The 17,825-nt window shown below is 40.9% G+C and overlaps 1 protein-coding gene across 4 annotated transcripts in view; it reads right to left on the bottom strand.

Annotated features, from left to right (window-relative positions):
• The window catches only part of NT5C2 (5'-nucleotidase, cytosolic II), an 88,100-nt gene extending 70,614 nt beyond the window's left edge, over positions 1-17,486 (bottom strand). For 3 of the 4 annotated variants that reach the window (XM_036336118.1, XM_036336115.1, XM_036336119.1), the window contains exon 1: positions 17,391-17,486. The gene's annotated coding sequence lies outside the window, so the exon portion shown is untranslated. Of the gene's footprint in view, positions 1-16,808; positions 17,218-17,390 lie in introns of those variants that run through there. The other variant, XM_036336116.1, reaches the window with a different exon arrangement.
• Positions 17,487-17,825: the final 339 nt, after the last annotated feature.

The following is a 17,825-nucleotide window of genomic DNA, read 5'->3' as shown; positions in this document are numbered from 1 at the left end:
TCAAAAGGAAAAAAAAGTAAATTCAAAATGGATCATAGGCCTAAATGTAAAATCTAAAATTATGAAACAGAGACATAGTATATTTCTTGAAAGCAGACTGTGACAAGGTCAAGATGCATAGCATACACCGCATACACCCTAAAACAATCACCAAAATAACACCAAAATGCTATAGCTAAAAAGACAACAGAGATACTAAGTTAATTCAAAATGGATCATAGACCTAAATGTTAAATCTAAAATTATAAAACTTCTAGGAAAAAAAATAGGAAAAAACCTTTGAGCTTTTGAATTAATCAAAATCCTTAGTGCCAACACCAAAAAGCCCCCACAATTGATAAAAAAAAAAAAAAAAAAAATTTATAAATCAGATTTCACCAAAATCTAAAACTTCTGCTCTTCAAAAGACACTGTTAAGAGAAGGAAAACCGAAAAACCCTGTTCCTGAGGAGGAGAGGACGTGGCAGGGCTGGCAGCGCTACTACATCAAGGGCATCAAACAGACCTCTGGCTATGGTACATGCTTATTTCAGGTCCAGCAGCAGGAGCTTCAGTCTGCCTGACACTTCAGTCCAGCCCTCTCCTGATTGAGGCTTGACTAACAGGATTCCACCATCCCAACCACTAACTTGGGGCCACGGGCCCCTTCCCTTGCATATACCCTGGGTTTGTGCATGTTTTCTGCTAGGTGGGATCAGAGGGCAATTTATCTTTTAAGTGTACATATGCTAAATAAACGTAATTTAAAAAGCAAACCAAAAAAAGAGAAGAAAAAGATAAACTACAAAAAAGGAGACAAGTTCTCAGCCTAAAGGAGCTTACTTTTTAGTGGAGGAGTCAGAGAGTAATCAAATATATACTAGAGGCCCAGTGCACGAATTTGTGCACCAGTGGGATCCCTTGGCCTGGCCTGTGGGATTAGGCCAAAACCGGCTCTCCAACATCCCCCGAATGGTCCTGAATTGTGAGAGGGCACAGGCCAGGCTGGTGCACAATCAGGGCTGGAGAGAGATGCGGGAGGTTGGCCAGCCAGGGAGGGGCTGTGGGAGAGCTCCAGGGTGTGTCTGGCCCATCTTGCTCACTTCAGATCAGCCAGACCCCAGCAGCAAGCTAATATACCAGTTGGAGCATCTGCCCCCTGGCAGTCAGTGCATGTCATAGCGAGCAGTTGAGTGGCCTTAGCATATCATTAGCATATTATGTTTTGATTGGTTGAACAGCCAACTGGTTGACTGGACACTTAGCCTATTTAGGCTTTTATTATAGAGGATTGTGTCAGGTAGCGACCGGTGGTATATAGTATGAATCAAATAAATAAGGTGAGGAAATAAACAATGATAGTGGTCATATTGTAAATAGGAAAACCTTCGAAGGCCTCTATGAGGAGGTAATATTTGTTCAGAGGCCTGAGTAAAAATGAGGGAGTGATATATAAAATAACACAAACAATAAATCAACTCACCATAAGATGAGCATTATAAATCATGTTAATCTGTTTTGTATATTATGGTTTATATGAGTGATGTAAAACATTTAAAATACTTTATTCCCTTAGGAAGTAAACATAACAAAATTATATTTTCATATAATTGTGTTTCCATTAAAATGTTATCTATCTCTCCTGTGGGGGAGAAGTAGATAAACTGGAGGAAAATATTTACAAATCACATATCTGATAAAAGGCCTTGTATCCAGAATATATAAAGAACTCCCAAAATGCAGTAAGACAAACATCCAATTATTAAAAAATAGGCAAAAGATTTCAACAGATGTTTCATCAAAAAAGATATTTAGATGGCAAATAAGCACATGGAATGGTGTTCAACATCATTTATCATCAGGGCAATGCAAATTACAACCACAGTGAGATTCCACTATATGCCTATTAGAACGTTCAAAATTAAAAAGACGTGCTCTGATTGTTGTGGCTCAGTTGGCTGAGCGTCATCCCATGCATTGAAGTGTTGCAGTTTCAAGGCACGTGACCAGATTGCAGGTTCAGCCCCCAGTCTGGATTTGTGATGGGATCAATGTTTCTCTCCCACAGTGACCTTTCTCTCTTATTCTCCTTCTTCCTTCCTCTCTCTCCAAAAATCAATAAAAACAGTTAAAAAAAAAAAAAGACCGACCATGCCAAATGTGGTGAGGATACACAGCAACTAGAACTCTAATACACTGCTGATGAGTATATAAAAATGGGACCAACACTTTGAAAAAATATTTGCCATTTCTTTAAAAGTTAAATCTGTATCTATGTCCCAACCTTTCTACTCCTAATTATCCAAGAGAAATTAAAGCATATATTTATATTAAGACTTATAGACAAATATTCCATAGCAGCTTTGTAATTGTCAGAAACTGAAAACATCCCAAATGTCTTATGAACAGGTTAAAGGTCTTATGAACAGGTTAAAGGACCCATTGTGGTACTTCATAAAATAGAATACTACTATGCAATAAAAAGCAATGAACTACTGGTATACAACCTAAATATCAAAATTATCCTGAGTGAAAGAAAAAAAAATGATTCCATTTACATAAAATTCTAAAAAATGAAAACTAATTTATAGTGACAAAAAACAGATCAGTGGTTGCCTGGGGTGGAACAGTAAGGCTGGGAAGGGCCCCAAGGAAACTTTGGGGGATGATGTATGTTCATTACCTTGATTATAGTGACTGTTTCACAGGTGTCTCCATATGTCAAAACTTACAGCACGTTCTAAATATGTGCAGATTGTTACACATATTTATACTTCAATAAAACTATTTTTTAAAGTCAGACTTTTTTTTCTCATTCCTAACAAATTAGAGGTAGTAATTACACTAAGAAGAGATTTCTCTCATTTTTAAAATTACTTTCTTCAAATTATTTGCAGGAAAAATTCAAAGTACTTTCTTGTATCACTCATGGATTAAGAAAAGTATCCTTTTTTTAATCCTCACCTGAGGATCTTTTTTCTATTGATTTTTTTTTTTTTTTTTTTTTTTTAGAGACAGCGAAAGGGAGGGGAGGGGGAGGGGGAGAAAGAGAGAGAGAGAAACATCGATGAGAGAGAGACACATTAACTGGTTGTCTCCACATGCACCTTGACCAGGGCTGAGGATCGAACCTGCAATTGAGGTACATGGCCTTGACTGGGAATTGAACCCATGACTCTTAGGTCTGAGAGCCAATATTCTAATCAATGAGCCAAACAGGCCAGGGTAAAATAAATATATTTTATTTCAAAAATTCAACTTATAGTCTCAGCAAAGGTCACACAAAATTTTATTCAACTAAAAATATAAACATAATTAAATGACCATATTATCACTAAAATGGGGTACACATTTATGTGAAGCTAAAAGGGTGAAATTTTCTTAAATCAGTATCTTCAAACAATTTCTCAAATGACAGTTTTCCTATTATTTTATCTAGCATGTCATAACATTATTATGACAGACTTTTGAACTCTATCCAGAAACAGTCTATCTAAAGCTTAACTATATTTCATAGTAACAATAAAATTAAAGATGATTGTTTATCATCTAGCAAAAAACAATAACAAAAAACCAAGAGTTCCAAAAAGTAGGTAAACATTTCACTTGTCACCTGTTTACAGTGTCAAGCTTAAGAGTAGTTTTTCAATAAGTACAGCAGCAGCTAATATTAAATAAAAAGCTCTAATTTTAATTCCTTTCAAACAATAGTGGTACATGGTACAGTTAGATAATTCTGTTTTAATATAAAATATCCAGCGTGCAAAGTAGTGTACCTGAAGAATAACAACTGAAATAAACTCTTAAACATTTAAAATATTATAGTCTCACACTTTAAAAATATTTCACAGGCAAATACACAGTTTCCTTCATCCCTAACATCACCTTCCCCCAAAGAAAGGGAAACCAGCTGCCCCAACAGCTCCAGGCGACCACTAAAAACAGGAAGCAAGAGTAACTGAAACTGTGGGGTAAGCCTGGTTATTAGCAACCTGCAGCCTGGTTAATAAAGCCATTTTAAATGTCTGTTTCAGGTCACATCAGTAATTCACTTGGAAAGAAGTGAGTAGCACTTAAATATAATATATATTAAAGGCCTATCATCAGGCAAAGGGTTTAATACATATGGCAGTTTGAATCATATATTCATTTTTCTTTTTGCTTGTTTTAGTGACCCAAATATATTTAATTAGCATTGAAATATCCTCTACTCCAAAACTCAGAGCCCTGACAGAATATATTTTGGCATTATCATGCCGCTGTGATTTAGACAAATTTTTTTTTTAGTAACATTCCATTGGGAAAACTTTTGAACATGTATCTCCAATATAGTATGTGCATTAATAAACAAACACACAGAAATTTATAGAGAATGAGCCAAAAAGTCATGTTTTCTTCACCCTGGAGGACTACTGATCTGATTTTCTCAATACCTTCAGCTATGAGAAGGCCTTAACAAATATTCAATTTTCAATGGAATTAAATCTGTCAATATAGATAATAAAGTAATACTAGTAAGTAAATATGAACTCAGTGTTTTATTAAACTTCATTGGATTTTGTGAAATATAAAACTTGGAATTTATAAGTTTATAATCAACCATTCTCATCCTAAGAACACTGAACACTACTTTGAAACAAATTTCTTTTTAAGTCTTTATTGTTTTAAGTATTATATGTCCCCATTTTCCCCCCTCCCCCTCCCCACATCGACCCCTTTTAACCCATTCCTCCACCCCATTTGGAACAAATTTTGAATGGTTTCTTCATTCTCAACCAACCTGAATTTATTTTAGTCTTTTTTTTAATTGATTTTTTTTTATTGATTTCAGAGAGGAGGTAGAAACAGCAATGAAGAGAATCATTGATTGGCTGCCTCCTACCGGTCCCCAGGGGGAAACGAGCCGGCAACCCAGGTATGTGCCCTGACCAGGAATCAAACCGTGACCTCTTGGTTCATAGGTCAACTCCAATGCTCAACCACTGAGGTAAGTAGGGGCTTGATTTTTTTAGAGAGAAAGGAAGGAGGGTGTGGGAGGGAGGGTAAGAGCGAGAGCGACAGGAGAGAGAGAAAAACATGGATTTTGTTGTTCCACTTACTTATGCATTCGTTGGTTGATTCTTGTATAGTACTCTAATGGATGGAACTAACTGAGCTACCTGGCCAGGGCTTATTTTGGTTTTCATAAATACAACTTTAATTGCATATTACACCCAGTAAAAAAGTTAACTTCAGGTGTGAGGAACATCTGGCCCACAGGGAATCATTTGGTCTGGCCCTGCCAAGGCATTAGGGGTGAGTTACTAGTAATTAAATGTTTGACCAAAGATAGCAGGCTAATTTTTAGATTGATAATTTTGTATGGCCCTCGAATTATGTTATAAATATCCAAATGTCCCTTGGCAGAAAAAAGGTTCCCAACCCTGGTTTACTTTATAGAAGAAGAATAGTTAAAGCTATATCCTCCATTTGCATGCCTGGTAGCATACTAAGTAGGCACATTTTACACAAAGCCCTTGATAACCTTAGTCCTTGACACATGAGTAAATAGTTTTAAGCAGTTCATGACAAAGGGGTTTTGTTCATTTTTCATTTTGCTATTCTCATTCGGTTTTTTTTTAATGATTTAAATGTTTTTATTGATTTTAGAGAGAGGAAGAGAGGGGGAGAGAAACATGAATGTGAGAGAGAAACATTGATCAGCTGCCTCCTTCACACACCTACAAGGGGACCAAACCAGAAAGCCAGGCATATGCCCCAATTGGGAATCTAACTGGCAACCTTTAGGTGCACTGGACGACACTCAACCAACTGAGCCACAGTGGGCTCATTCAGAGTTCTTTATGTAATTTGCCTCACGTTGTACTATAACATTCCAATCAAAGGCCAACTTCAGTTTGTACATCAAGTGATGCAGAAGGCTAACAAATTTAAATTAATAAAATCACACTTATCTACCCACACATATCACTTGCTATTCTCTAACCCTGCTTTATTTTTCTTTTTTGCACATTAACACTTCCAGACATAATATATTTGATAGTGTGCGCACTGTTAGTCCCTTTCTCTAAATTATAAGCTCCAAGAGGGTGAGGCTTCCTGTGTTTGCTACTAGACATCCCCAGTTTCTTGAACGGTCTGCTACACACTGGCAGAAATAAAACTCAAACCTCTAGACTTGAGCTCTTTGCCTTTCAGAAGCTAATTCTGTGTAAGCCTGAAAATGCAAGAATATTGTACAAGTTCCTTTTAATGCTCTAATCAGAGTTCTCAACCTGTGGGTCGCAAACAATGAAAATACATCCTGCATATCAGATATTTACATTACAATTCATAACAGTAGCAAAATTACAATTATGAAGTAGCAACAAAAATAATTTTATGGTTGGGGGTCACCACAACATGAGGAACTGTATTAAAAGGTCGCGGCATTAGGAAGGTTGAGAACCACTGAGTCTAAATGAATCTTTGTGAAATCTTACTCTTGGTTCAGAAATGCTAAGATCCTTGGCTTGATTAACATAGTATGTTGCTAATGTTTTAACATCAGGCCTTTGAACAAGAAGTTCCTTGTACACTGGTGGAAAATAAAACTGAGAAACCTTGTCAAGTGAGAAATGCAGTACCTGTTGCCTTGACAATGTGTTTTTCTTCTTCAAGCAAAACATGTTCCAATCTCTAATCTGAAACTGTGACTAGAAAAATATAAATTTCCATTTTCCTAAAGTTTCAAAATTATACAAAAAAGACCTGAACTTGTCATGTTCTCCTGAACATTCTACTGCTGTTACTCCTAGAATTCCATTCTCTGCCATACCACACAGAATGCTACTTATCTTTTCTACATATTAAGGTCACTTCCAAAGGATGGTTTGAGTAATGTCAGACCTTCAGTAACATGGATACTGACACAAAGGAATAAGAGTATGTAAAGAAAACATTTTAAAAGATTGGGCTTGAAGATAGGTAGTATGCCATCTATTTTTTAGAAATCTACACTAATAAAAGAGAAACATGCAAATTGGTGTCACTCCGCTATGCCCACCAGCCAATTGGATGAGTATGGAAATTAACCCAACAAAGATGATGGTTAATTTGCATACACAGGCACAGCGCAAAGACTGAAGGCTCCGGCGGAGCAAAGACTGAAGGCTGAAGAGGCTTGGCTTCTCCACTGCGGCCGGAGTGAAGGCCTGGGTCCCGGGTGCTGGAGAAAAACCGGTGCCGGTAGCCAGGGGAAAGGAAGGCCTATTGCACGAATCTCTTTGTGCAACGGGCCTCTAGTATTGCTATAATTAATTAATGTCTTTCAAAAGCATAAAGGTAACAGAGCTAGTTTCTACATTCAGCCAATATATAATTTGTGCCTTTAGTAATAATTCTTGAATATTCTTTTAAAAAGCAAAAAATTCTGCTTTAGCCCTGGCTGATTTGGCTCAGCGGATAGAGCATCGGCCTGTGGACTGAAGTGTCCCGAGTTCAATTCCGGCTAAGGACACATACCTAGGTTGCAGGCTCCTCCCCAGTCCGGGCCCTGGTCAGGGCTCGTGCAGGAGGCAACCAATTGATGTGTTTCTCTCACATCAGTGTTTCTCTCTGTCTTTTCCTCTCTCTGAAAATCAATGGGGAAAAAAAAAAATCCTCAAGTGAGGATTAAAAAAAAAAATTCTGCTTTATATTTAAAAGAATTCATTCTCTTACCAAATAAGCGTCTACTCACCATTCAACTTTAACTGTTATCTTTCCTCTTACAAAATAAAGAGAGAGAAATCAGCCCTCGCCGGTTTGGCTCACTGGATAGAGCATCGGCCTGGGGACTGAAGAGTCCCGGGTTCGATTCTGGTCAAGGGCATGTACCTTGGTTGCAGGCACATCCCCAGTAGGGGGTGTTAGGAGGCAGCCGATCGATGCTTCTCTCTCATCGATGTTTCTAACTCTCTATCCCTCATCCTTCCTCTCTGTAAAACAATCAATAAAATATATTTTAAAAAAAGAGAGAGAGAAATCAGAAAGGCAGAAATAATCACCACTGTATCTCCACCTTTTCCTGGCAAAAAGTCAGGGATAGGCATTCATACAATGCCTTAATAATGCTGAAATAATAATGGCTACCATTTATTAAGTGGTCACTTCTTTTCATGTGTTATTCTAAGCACTATACATATTTTATCTAACTGATCTCACAACAGTATGAATTAGGTACTACTATCTTCATTATACAAAGAAAACAGTATAGGGAAGTTAAATAACTTAACCAAGGTCATGGAATTATACTTGCAATGAAGTGTGCAGATTCTGGAGCTACACTGTGTGGGTTCAAACCTGGCTCCAGCACTAATGAACTCTATGACTAAACAAATTATAAAATCACTTCAGTTTCTTCCACTCCAAAATGGTCAGATTCAATGCATCAATAAGTGCAAGGTGCTAAGTATAGTAGCTGACACATAGTCCTTAATAAATTATTTATAATGCTAGAGCCCACATTGTTTAATACTGCAACCTCTGCACAATACAGTACTTGCTTAAAATTCTTACAATGTTGACACAGAATGTTCGAGCTGTATCTTTTAGCTGATTTACTTAACAGCTCTAAAACATAAACCTAGAGATACACGTCTAAGTAGATTCTAACATGACTAGTTAAGGAAAACAGATTGCCAAATGTTTTCCAAGGATAACTAGTAAAATACATGAAATACTCATCTTTATAGGCAAATTACTTTACTTTTATTTACTTATTTATTGCAATCCTCACCCAAGGATATGTTTCCATTGATCCTGAGAGAGGAAGGAAGAGAGAGAAAAAAACATCCATGTGAAAGAGAAACATTAATTGGCTGCCTCCTGTACAGGCCCCAGCTGGGAATTGAACCCACAACCTTTTGGTACACGGGACCATGCTCCAACCAACCGAGCAATCCAGCCAGGGCTAGGCAAATTTTAAAAAATACTGTAGAGTAATGGAAATTTGTAGTGTAAAACATTTAGACTATAATAAGTCTAAACTTTTACTTTATACACTATTTGGCCCAAGTTTAGAACCTAACATAAGCTGTCCTCTCCTTATGAATTTACAGAGAGCAATTTTATGACAAACACAATGACAGAAAAGAATGTGTGTAACACAGCCCTTGCTAATGTGGAGTGTTGTCCTGTACACTGAAAGGTTGTGGGTTCAATTCCTAGTCAGGGTACATACCTGGGTTGTGAGTTTGGTCCCTGATTGGGGCACATATAGAAGGCAACAGATCGATTTTTCTCTCTCTCTCTCTCCCTCTTTCTCTCTTCTTTTTTTAAAGAAGTGTGTTCCTTTTATTTATTTATTTATTTTTTATTTCAGAGAGGAAGGGAGAGGGAGAGATAGAAACATCAATGATTAGAATCACTGATTGGCTGCCCCCTGCATGTCCTCCCACTGGGGATCAAGCCCACAACCTGAACATTTGCCCTTCGCTGAAAATTGAACCTGGGACCCTTCAGTCTGCAAGCTGACGCACTATACACAGAGCCAAACCAGCTAGGGCTCTTCTCCTCTTCTCTCTCTTTCTCTCTCTGTCTCTGTCTCTCTCTCCCTCCCCTCACCCCTAAAATAAACATATCCTTGGGGGAAGATTTAAAAAAAAAAAGAATGTGAAACACATGCTAAATGAACCATGTTAAAAGGTAGGCTAAGAAATAACAGCATATATAAACCTAAATATGTAAAGCTACACCATTAAAGTTTTATAAGAAAATAGAGGTGAACAGCCATATGACATCAAAGTAGGTAAGGCTTTAAAAATATTTTTTTATTGATTTTGAGAGAGAAAGGAGGAGGGAGAGAGAGAAACATCAATGTAAAGGGAAACATGGACCCACCCCCTACTGGGAATTGAACAGGCAACCTTTCAGTGCATGGGATGACCCCCAACCAACTGAGCCACACCAGCCAGGGCAGGGGAAGACGTTCTTGGATAAAAGACAACACAAACCATAAAAAAAAAAAAAAAAAAAAAAAGATGGGCAAATTTGGCTATACTAAAATTTAAAACGTATTCCTGCCAAAACATTCCATCTGAAACAAAACATGAAGAAATGATGAGACAAATCCAAACTGAGGGACATTATACAAGACAACTGGCCTGGACTCTTCAAATATACTAGTATCAGTATTATGCAAACAAAAAGTTGGGGACTTTTTGTGGGTTGAAAGTAACTAAAACGACATGGGAACTAAATACAATTCCTGATCTATGACTAGATCCTAGACTAGGGATAGAGTTGGAGAATAGTTATAAAGGTCATTATTGGGACCACTGAGAAATTTTCAATGTGCACTGGATATTAGATAATAAAGCTGCATCCATATTAAATGCGATAATTGTATTATAGTTTTGTAGGAATCCTTGTTCTTAGGACATTCAAGTAAATTTTTTTTTTTTTAATCCTCACCTAAGGACATTTCTTCCACTCATTTCGAGTGAGAGTGGAAGGAAAGAAGGAGGGGAGGAGAGAATCATGGACTTAAGAGAGAGACACACACATTGATTGGTTGCCCTGACTAGGGCTGGGGAACCTGCAACCCAAATGAGGTATGGTGCCCTTGATTGGGAATCGAAATCATGATCCTTGGGTCCACAGGCCAACATTTTAACCACTGAGCAAACCAGCCAGGGTTAATCAAGTAAATCTTTTGAGGTCTGAACTGTCATGATGTCTGCAACTTGCTTTTAAATGGTTCGTGAGGGGGCGGGGGGGGGGGGGGGGGGGGGAAGCCCTGGCCAGGTGGCTCAGCTGATTGGAGCATTATCCCGTATACCAAAAAGGTATAGGTTTGATTCCTGGTCAGGGCACATACAGAGATTACATCGATGTTTCTCTCTTTCTCCCTCTCCCTCCCTCTCTCTAAAATCAATAAATATATCCTCAGGTGAGGATTTTAAAGAAATGGTTCAGGAAAAAAATGCAGATATGAAAGATAGTCAATGTGGCAAAACGTTAACAACTGATCAGTCCAGATGAAAGGTATAAGGTATATTGCAGTTTTCTATAGGACTAAGATTTTTCACATAAAAAAGTTTTAATGAAAACGTAAAACCTCTGCACAACAAAAAGTAAAGAGAAACCATACAGCAAGAAGATATTTGCGATACCGTAACTAAGAGAGGATTAGTAAAAAGTACAGAGAGCTACAAACCAATGACAGAAAAGCAAACAAGCCAACAGAAAAAAAGAATGGATATAAACAGCAATGTGCAGAAAGACACCTTATAATAAATGAATGTAAAGAAGTTCAACCCACTTAAAATCAGTTAATAGGAAATTAAAATGAAATTTAATTTTGTTCTAAAATTAAAAGTCTGACAATATCAATGTTTGTAAGTGACATGGCAACATGGGACTCTGGCAATCTAATGGGAATTGTGTATTTAGTATTTTGGAAAACAATTTAGCATTAATGTAATAAAGTTGAGAATCCTTTTACCCTACACCTAAGAATTCCCTAGGTGTAGAATTCTCTCACACATGTAAACAAGATGACAGAGGCAAGAATGTTTATTGCAGCACTATTAATGGCAGCAAAAAAAAAAAAGTCGGAAATACCTAAATATCCATAAAAAACCTGATTTATTCATATAATGAAATACTATAGAGCAATAAAAATGAATGAACTAAAGATACATCAACATAGATATATATCAAAAACATCATTAAAGCCCTGACCAGTTTGGCTCATCAGCTAGAGCGTCGGCCTGTGGACTAAAGAGTCCCAGGTTCGATTCCGGTCAAGGGCATGTACCTTGGTTGCGGGCACATCCCCGGTAGGGGGTGTGCAGGAGGCAGCTGATCGATGTTTCTCTCTCATAGATGTTTCTAACTCTCTATCTCTCTCCCTTCCTCTCTGTAAAAAATCAATAAAATATATATTAAAAAATAAAAAAATAAAAATATTCTTAAAAAAATAAATAAATAAAAATAGGTAAAAAACATCATTAAACAAAAAAGCAAGTTGCAGAATCACATGTATATTAAGCAAGAATATATGCACTTTTATGTATATATACATATTATGGGAATAATAATTACTGAATTCATGACAGTGTTTACTGCTAAGAGAGGGCAAGAGAGGGAAATAGGATAGCAAAGATTCATACAGGCTCAACTGATCTGTAATTTTATCCCTTTAAAAACAAATAAATCCTTTCCCACAATTAGGAAATGGGAAGAAAAAAACCACATAAACTAAATATGATGGTGCGAGGGTGGGGTAGGGGGACTGAGCAAAAAATGCAGAGGGAGAGAAAGCTCATGAACAGGAACAGTGTAGTGACTGCTGGGGGGATGAGGATCAGGGGAAAATATATAGGGGGAATAAATGGTGATGGACGGAGACTTGACTTGGGTTGATAAACACACAATACAGTGTACAAATAATGTGTTGTAGAATTGTGCACCTGAAACCTGTTTAATTTTGTTAACCAGTGTCACCCCAATAAATTCAATAAAAAGAGAAAAAAAAGGAAAGTAAATAAATCTGATGGTCTATAATTATACTAACATTACATTATTTTCTGTGTCTGAAATATTACGTATTTTTTAAGAAAATTTAACTTTTTGGTGGCTGTGAAGCTGGGGAGATAGGGAGAGGCTGAGGACTTTGATCTCATTGTCCTCCTAGCCCTCTGACCATCATCTAAATGCCCTCAATAAAAACGGTTTGATCTCCCCCCCAAAATAAGATAAAATTAAATTACATAAATTAAAACATTAGAGAAACCTCATTAAAATGACCAAGGAACTTAAAAAACATAATATTCCACTTAACATTTGAAATGGAAACATACCCAACAAATTTAAACTTACTAATACATATACAGTCTTCTCTTTACAAACAGATTTTTTCATCTCACACTCTTGACAATGCTTCCCAATCAAAAACAGACCAACAAAATGTAGGAACAAATAATTCAACACTCTCCAAATTAATCTAATCCTTTTGATTCTGTAGTCTGCCTAAAAAGGTACGGGTAGCTTTGCTACTCTGCTGGCAATTTTGTTATTTTTATTGGTTCGCTACTCAAGTTGTTTTTCCTAAAACAGAAAAAACAGCCACTGCAAACTCTGGTAACCAATCAAAGAACACAATCAAATTTCAAATGGTTGTGTCAAGTGACAAGGACCTTAGCACTCCGCAATAATTTTCTATCAACTTCCTTAAATCAAATAACTTTTTCAGGCCTGAATGGAAACACACACACACACAGACACACACACAAAACAACACACACACAAAATACCAACTATTCACAAAAAGATAATGAAGTTATCTTACTTCATTAATTCTGCTCTAACTGCAAGAAATTCATGTAGAAAGAATATCTTGTAAACAGTTTACCAAAATTTCTCTAACCAGCTCTATCATACTACTAGTGGCCCGGTGCATGAAATTCGTGCACATTAAAAGGGGATTAATTAGAGGAAATATTTTAATATTGCTATTTGCCCTTTCTCTATAATAGAAGTGTCAGAGATGGAAGAAAATTAGTAAAATGTATATGAAAATCTCCCTCCTGTCAGAGTCTCAGGCACGCCAAAGGACCCAGAGCCAAGTCCCCACCCACCCACTCGTGCCTCAAAATTGCATGAAGACTCAGACCCGGATGGCCCCACCCCCATTGGGTGAGACCCAGACCCAGCTGGTCCCACCCCCCTCAAGCCCTGCTGGGAGGGGGATGAAACCTCCTGTTGATCGTGCATAACAACCATTTGCATATTAGCCTTTTAATATTAAGACTAGAGGCCTGGTGCACGAAATTTGTGAACTGGGGGGGGGTTGTCCCTCAGCCTAGCCTGCACCCTCTCCAATCTGGGACCCCTTGGGGGATGTCCGATTGCCGATTTAGGCAGGGATCAGGCCTAAACCGGCAATCAGACATCCCTCTCACAATCCGGAACTTTTGGCTCCCAACCATTCGCCTGCCTGCCTGCCTGATTGCCCCCCTAACTGTTTCTGCCTGCCAGCCTGGTCACCCCCTAACCACTCCCCTGCCAGCCTGATCGACGCCTAACTGCTCCCCTGCCGGCCCGATCGCCCCCAACTGCCCTCCCCTGCTGGCCCAATCGCCCCTAACTGCCCTCCCTTGCTGGCCTGGTCCGCCCCTACTGCGCTCCCCTGCTGGCCTAGTCGCCCCTAACTTCCCTCCCCTGCTGACCTGGTTGCCCCTAACTGCCCTCCCCTGCAGGCCTGGTCGCCCACAACTGCCCTCCCCTACAGACCATCTTGAGGCTGTGGGCGCCGCCATCTTTGAGGGCGTGGCAGTGAATTAGCATATGCCCTCCTTTTTGGCTGTGGGCGCCGCCATTTTTGAGGGCATGGCAATCAATTAGCATATTCCCTCCTTATTGGCTGTGGGCACCGCCATCTTCGAGGGCATGGCACTCAATTAGCATATTCCCTTCTTATTGGCTGTGGGCGCCGCCATCTTTGAGGGCTTGGCAGTCAATTAGCATATTCCCTCCTTATTGGCTGTGGGCGCCATCATCTTTGCAGCCTGCTGCTCAGTCGTTTGGTTGTCCCTCACTAACTCCCAGCCAGCCTGGTCGCCCCACACAGCCTGCTGTTCAGTCATTTGGTTGTCCCTCACTAACCCCCTGCCGGCCTGGTCGCCCCACACAGCCTGTTTGGTCATCCATTCAGTTGCGATGGTCACTTAGACTTTTATATATATAGACTGCTATACCAAACCCTTTATCATTACCCCTCAATATATCTTTTGAATCTTCTTATTCTCCTGTGCCATCTTCTGTATGTTCTCCCTGATTCACCAACCTACAATAATCTCTCCACTCTGTACCAAAAAATAGTAATAGCTAACATGTATAGAGAATTTAATGTATGCCAGTATTGCTTCAATGGAATTATCCCACTTAATAGATAAAACCTTGTGAAATTTGTTCTATTTTTCCTGTTTTCATGGTAAGAGAAACTGAATAAGACTCCAAGGTTGCATGCATGTTAAGTGGCAAGCCAGGTCTCAAACCTAGATTCCAAAATCCATGCCCTGAAATGTACCTGATGCTATCTTCTACTTTTACTACTTACGTATCACTTAACATATTCCCTGTGATATTTAACATTTGTGTTCACAGATGTTGTCTAAACAGCTCAAAATACTACATTCATTCAACAAAAATTTACTGAGAGCCTATATGCCAGGCATTGTTGACTTCTAGGCATAAAAGCATGCTACAAAACCTCTATACAAATAAAAAAGAGATCAATTTTCTAGGTACATAGGCATCCCAGAAATATGGGTTAAGTGCTAAATTAATAATGATATGAATATAGCAATTATAACTGCATAAAAACTATGTTTAGATAAACAGGAGAAGAGTATAATTATAAATCATATGTTAAAGTTGGGCTTTTTAACTATTTCATTGAATTAAGCGTTTAGGTAAGAGTTAAGCAACAAAGACATTAAAAAACACACCCACAGGTTCTGTGTGCTTTCTTTCACCATAACACTGTTGAAACAACCTACAGATGATTAGCCCTCTAACATTCCACTGTAACTTGGCTTTCTTTAGGTATATACACCTGATATCACTATAATAGGCTTGCAGATACTGTAAGTAAATAATATCTATGTAAATCTTCCTATAATTAAAAACTTTTGGGAACTTGCAGCTGATTGTAAATTTTCATACAATGGAATTATATCTTAGAACTGAAAGAAACTTCAGCCCCCTTACTTTACAGACTGATTACTAAATTCTAAAGTCAAATTCCTGGATTAATGAGGATTACACAGCAATGTACAGAAATGTAGTGACTTATATTGCAATAGAAATGCATTTTAGCCCTGGCCTGAGAGCTCAGTTGGCTAGACTAGAGCATCCTCCCCATATGCCAAGGTTGCGGGTTCCATTTCTGGTCAAGGGCACATACAGGAATCAACCAATGACTGCATGGATAGGTGGAACAACAAATACGTAGATGTTTCTCAACCTCTCCTCTCCGCCATTGTCCTTTCTCATAAATTAAATTAATGCATTTCCGTCTGTGTGTGCTACCACCTGCCTTGCACGTTGAGTTTCTTTTAATTACTAACTAGCTGTGTCTTCTTTAACTAACCTCTCCAGGCCTGGATGCCTTCATTAGGAGAAATCTATTGAAGTGTGGTGGTAAATATTTAAAAGACCTCAACAATACGTATTAAGTTGCCACGGTAAAGGGCACTGTTTCAACACTCTTTCACATTATGGCTAGCAGCGTTTGCATCCGTTGCCTTGGGACCAAATCAAGTGCACAGACATGAAGAACCTGTCCGCCCCAGGACACGCACACACACGCCAGCGCAAGCAAGCGCGCACACGCACACACACAGACACACACACACACACAAACCCTAAAATGGTGACTCGTCATCGCAGAGCACTGCACTTTACAACTCGCACACACAACGGCCCAAAAGACGAAAGCGGGGGGGGGGGGGGGGGGGGGGACGACACAAATCTGACACCAGCTCCATCTCCTGCTTTTAAACGCTTGAGGCCTGCTGGAGTCCAACCCCAAAACGCTCTCACAACTCATGGCTCAGGCCTCAGATCTGCATCTCGCTCTCAGCGCTCGGCTTCCGGGGTCTCCAAGGAAGGAAAGGAACGGACCGCCACCGAACAGCCGACCCCTGACCTGGGAACCATTGGAAAATAAGCATGTTTCTAGGGAGGCTTGCCATTCGATGGGAGTTTTCCAGGAAGTGCTGCAAACGACAAAACCGGCGTGCGGAGGGGATGCCAACTTTTGCCGTTCTTGCTAAAACGCCTTCGACCTGGCGCCCTACCGGAGCGTCCGCCAGCTTCTCGGGTCCACCGGGAACGCGCGGCGGGCGGCAGGTCCGGGGATGAGGGCCGGAAAGGCTGGCCTCGGGTGCGGACCGGAGGACTCCCGGCGGCGGCCAGAAAAAAACAGGCAGACCCGAGTCAAGGGGTGTCTCCGTGAGGAGGGATGGGGACGGCCAACACCCCGAAAGAAAAGCGGGGGCAGCACAGGACCCAGCGAGGCAGGCTAAGAGGCGGCGAAGGGCCGCGCTCCGAGGCCAAGACGGGTCCCAGACAGCCGACCGCGGAGAAACAATGGCGCGGGCGTGACGTGAGGCTGGGGGCGTTGCCGCAGCGAGGAGGAAGGAGCTGCCCTGAGGCCGGGGCGGCCCGCGTCTGCGGGGCCAGCGGAGACGCGTGTGCCGGGTCACGGGCCCCGCCGGTGGGCGCTCGGGCGTGGGGCGTGGGGCCTGAGGGGCGCAGGGAGGGGCAGGCGGCGCCTCGGATCCGGGCCGCGCGCTCGGCCGCGCACACTCCTTCCTCCCCAGCTCGCTCGCGGGCTCCCCGCGCCGGCCCCTCCCGCCCGCGGGGTCCGCCGCACTCACCGTCTCGCCGAACGTCTGCAATCCTAGCGCGCAACTGCCGCAGCCCCCTGGGCGCGCGCCCTCCTTAACCCCGCGGCCTCGGCCCCGCCCCCCGGCCCCGCCCCCCGCTCGCTCCCGGCCAGGGACCGGCGCGCTGTTCCGATCCCCGACTCAGCCGCAGAACCAGGCTGCCGCGACGCTCCCTGGCCGCGCGACCGGAGGAAAGCGCCGTTGCGGGACGGTGCCCCTGTCCTTCCCGGGGGTCTAGGCATCTTTAAACGACGGGACTGCTGTGGCGGCCGAGCTGTGGGTGACGCACGTTGACTACTCTTCCATGTCCTTTAAGTCTACATCCCTTGGCCGACTGCCACCTGGGACTACCTCCTGCTCCTCTGCCTACACTCGGAGCCCTTCCCTTAGAGGAAGGGGCTCGCTTGTCCCCCACCACCACCACCA

This window comes from Myotis myotis, unplaced genomic scaffold (genome assembly GCF_014108235.1).
Source record: "Myotis myotis isolate mMyoMyo1 unplaced genomic scaffold, mMyoMyo1.p scaffold_m19_p_15, whole genome shotgun sequence".
NCBI classification, from domain to species: domain Eukaryota; kingdom Metazoa; phylum Chordata; class Mammalia; order Chiroptera; family Vespertilionidae; genus Myotis; species Myotis myotis.
Note: the sequence above shows the minus strand (reverse complement) of the source record. Positions and strands in the feature narration are given on the sequence as shown.